The 3,650-nt window shown below is 42.4% G+C and overlaps 1 protein-coding gene across 1 annotated transcript in view; it reads right to left on the bottom strand.

Moving 5' to 3' along the window:
* Window positions 1–2,664, bottom strand: part of LOC131975905 (transcription factor HIVEP3) — a 69,311-nt gene extending 66,647 nt beyond the window's left edge. Inside the window, exon 1 of the mRNA XM_059338722.1 lies at window positions 2,456–2,664. The gene's annotated coding sequence lies outside the window, so the exon portion shown is untranslated. The remainder of the gene's footprint in view (window positions 1–2,455) is intronic.
* Window positions 2,665–3,650: the final 986 nt, after the last annotated feature.

Consider the following 3,650-nt stretch of genomic DNA (forward strand, 5'->3'; position numbering starts at 1 on the left):
TAGTGTTATAGACTGACCCCGGCCCCCCATCACAGAAATTAAAGCTGATGTAGCCCCCACCGAAAAAAGTTTGGGGACCCCTGATTTAAGGTGTTGAGTGGTTTTGTATTAATTGGCATGAAACTGCCCTTTTCCATGTGGCGTGCCGCTTGTGCCATGGAGAGATATAGAGATATACGCACACACACACACACACACACACACACACACACACACACAAACGACTAACTGACTGAGGCTTTCAGTAATCAGTGTCCATGTTGAAAGAGTTATGTTTCACTTCTATTGTACCTGAACAAACTTATTGCGCAAGTCTATAGCTACAATCCTGAATACCAGAGCTTTTTGTAATGAACTGGCACTGCTAAACCGTATGAAAACAGGTTGTACAGCCATACACATAATAGAACATTCACTTCCAGCTTTAAAACATAGCAATTACTCTTTACAAGCCACCTTCTAACATTTCAGCCAAGTTACAATGGTATAAAAGCATCAAAGTAAGTCTGACTTGCAGCTTTTATCGCCATCCATGTTGAAACCATAAATGGCAGTAATCCCCAAAGCCCAGATTTTTTTTTTTTTTTTTTTTTTAAACGATCAAATGCTTCATGATGTCAAAAAATCTTGGAAATTTGCAAGGAAACGGAGCAGGCAGCGCTCTCCTTGGGTGCGTGCTGAGCTAGCGCCTTTCTTCAGCCAGCACCACAAGTGGTCTTGATCCAGGCCAGAGTGGAGCACTGTTAGGCTGCCACTTTGTGCTGATTCAATAAGAAATAATTGCATATTGGCCTCTCTCTCCTCTCATCCCCCCTCACCACCATGGTCTGACACTGTACTGTATTTCTATGCTGTAAGTTACAGTACAGACCCAGAGCTAGGGGAAGGACTTTGCAGTATTGCTGCTTTTGTTTGCTTTTTTTTTTTAAAACATCCACCTTCCTTTGGTTTGGATGGGGAGCTGCATGGAGGAGATATTGAAAAGTATCTCTCAGCAGCACCTGGCTGCAGGGCAGACAGCTGCATAACCACTGTGGTCTTCATCTGCACAGAGAAAAACTCTTCAAGTGCTATCCTTACCTCACTTCCTGCCAATACGGCATTAGAGACACAAAAAGTGCAATGACTTTGCCTCAAGTCACACATCTGACTTTTATGGTTCTTTCACCTGAAGTAATGTTATATCAATATATCAAAATACTCAGGTCATCTCAACCTACTGACAGTTAACAGCTCATAGATATATAGATATATATATATATATATATATAGATAGATAAATAGATAGATAATGACTGATCAAGAACTGTGACACACACGTGTCATGCACACACACACACACACACACACACTCAGACACTGCTACCCCTGACACAAATTATCAACAAAGTTTAGCATCTATTTAATATTCATAACAGTTTCACTGTGTATTTGTTCCTCTTTAAGTTTTTAAATATGTAAATTGACTTTAATTAGCGCCTTGTATTTATATCTTTGAACTTTCATTGAGTTGAACTTGCACGCTGCTATTACAGATTTTTTTTCACAGATATATTTTCGGGTTTTCAGTTTTTTTTTCCAGACAGACAGACAGACAGACAGACAGGGCCATTAGCAAATTAAGTGCTAACAGAATTAAAGGTTACTGCTAAATACTCAACGTGACTTCTTGTAACTCAGCTGGGCATGTAAATACATGCTTTTTAAGGAAACTATTTAGCATAATAATCATGTCAGACAAAAGTCCCACAGTCACTCTTTGTGTCTGTGTGCAAATGAACCTGCTACAATTATATTCTCATTAAACCTTATTGTGTAAAGGTGAACCCTGTGTGGGTAGTCAGACTATTAAACTGTCAAAAATAACACAGGGACTCAACTGGAAGCACAGTTACTGATTGAGCAGGCGCCAAAATAAACCTGTTTTGGTCCACTTCACAGAGGCTATCTATCATATAACAGCAGATCAACTGTGTACAAAAGCATGATGTCATACCCGAAAATCTGCCAAGTGTAGGTGTAGCCCAACACAGATAAGTTCACAGGCCTAAATCGGGAATGTTAAATTTCATGCCTAGCCTGCTTGTGCCCGTCCGCACTGTTGCTCTTCACAACCGGCTTGTTATTAAGGACAGGCGGCTGATGGAGCTCCGTGATGGAGCTCCGTGATGGAGCATATGCTGTCAGCTGGAGGTGCAGCGCCCCCGCCGCTACTTCACTGTAGTTTACAGTCTCCCAAATCCCTGAGAACTGACACCGCTGCATGCATCTCACTTTATCACATTTCATTTTAACGCAAAACGAGACAACTCAACTTCATGACACGCGCTCACTGTGAAAACACGGGTTCGATCCCGCGCGCAACTTCACACCACACCACTCCTCAACGTGACAGTCGCTGCAACACAACGGAAACTAAGCAGCAGACACTAATGATATTACGGTTCATATTTACCAGCTTGCTACAGTACGGGCGCTGCAGCCATTTATCCCGTAGCGAAAGGGCCAGAAGTCCGCATTTCCTGGATTGCGATGCTGGATAGCGCTGCGTTCCGTGCCCGCGTTTCCGGAGAGGGAGAGCCGGAGGGGCTCGGGGTGCTTCCCACTGTTGTGTCAGACCGGACAGCGATGCCACATTCAGCTGATCGCCACAACAAAACAACATCTCGCCCTACGCAAAATACACTCCGCGGCTCCGCACCACCCCGCACGGCAGGTCCGATGGGCGCCGCCCCCTCGCAGCCTCCACCAGTGGGCTGGCGCGTCGAGCCCGCCTCGTGGATAATCATGAGGTGGCAGAGGCAGCCATTGGTTAAATGCAAAAGTTCCTGTTTAATGCTATTAATTCTAATTAGCCAGGCAACCTCATGCTGGAAGCAGGGTTTTGCAGACTGATTGGGGTAATCATGCACTCTCTGATCTCTCTTCAGCAGCAATAGTTCATCCTCACATAATTATACCAACACACAAGATACAAAAAATCTTTCCTGCCACATGCCATCACACTGTACAATAACAAATAGTCTGGTTCATTACATACTGTCTATGCACTTTATGTGTTTTTATGCACACTGTTCATTGCACCTTATTTGTTTCATAGCACCAACATTTTTATACTGTATATTCATATTTATTCTGCACTGGAATTCTATTCTGTTCCTTCTTTAGACACTTTATATTTTATTGTATTTTTATTGTATTTTTTATATTGTATTGCTTGAAGTATGCCTAGGTTGTTCTTTTTACTTAATTGTGTTGTTATTGTCTCTGTGTGTAATGCTGCTGCTACACTGTCATTTCCCAGCTTGGGATAAATAAAGTATATCTATCTATCTATCTATCTATCTATCTATCTATCTATCTATCTGTCTATCTATCTATCTATCTATCTATCTATCTACACCTTTCCACTAAACCGCAAGAATGAATAGCCTATAGCTAAAGTGATGCTGACAAGGCATCACACACAGATATGATGGTCAGCTTCTGAGGCCACAAATCAATTAACTTCTCCTATATGACTGTGTGAACTGTTAAAGGGTCACATGCAGTGTTTTGCAATCTTTTGCACACAGCGTGGAGAGAATTTCCTGCTGATCAGATGACCCTGTCTGTCTGACCTTTTAATATCTTAGGGACTCCGGGACATT

Source organism: Centropristis striata, chromosome 8, assembly GCF_030273125.1.
Source record: "Centropristis striata isolate RG_2023a ecotype Rhode Island chromosome 8, C.striata_1.0, whole genome shotgun sequence".
Lineage (NCBI taxonomy): Eukaryota > Metazoa > Chordata > Actinopteri > Perciformes > Serranidae > Centropristis > Centropristis striata.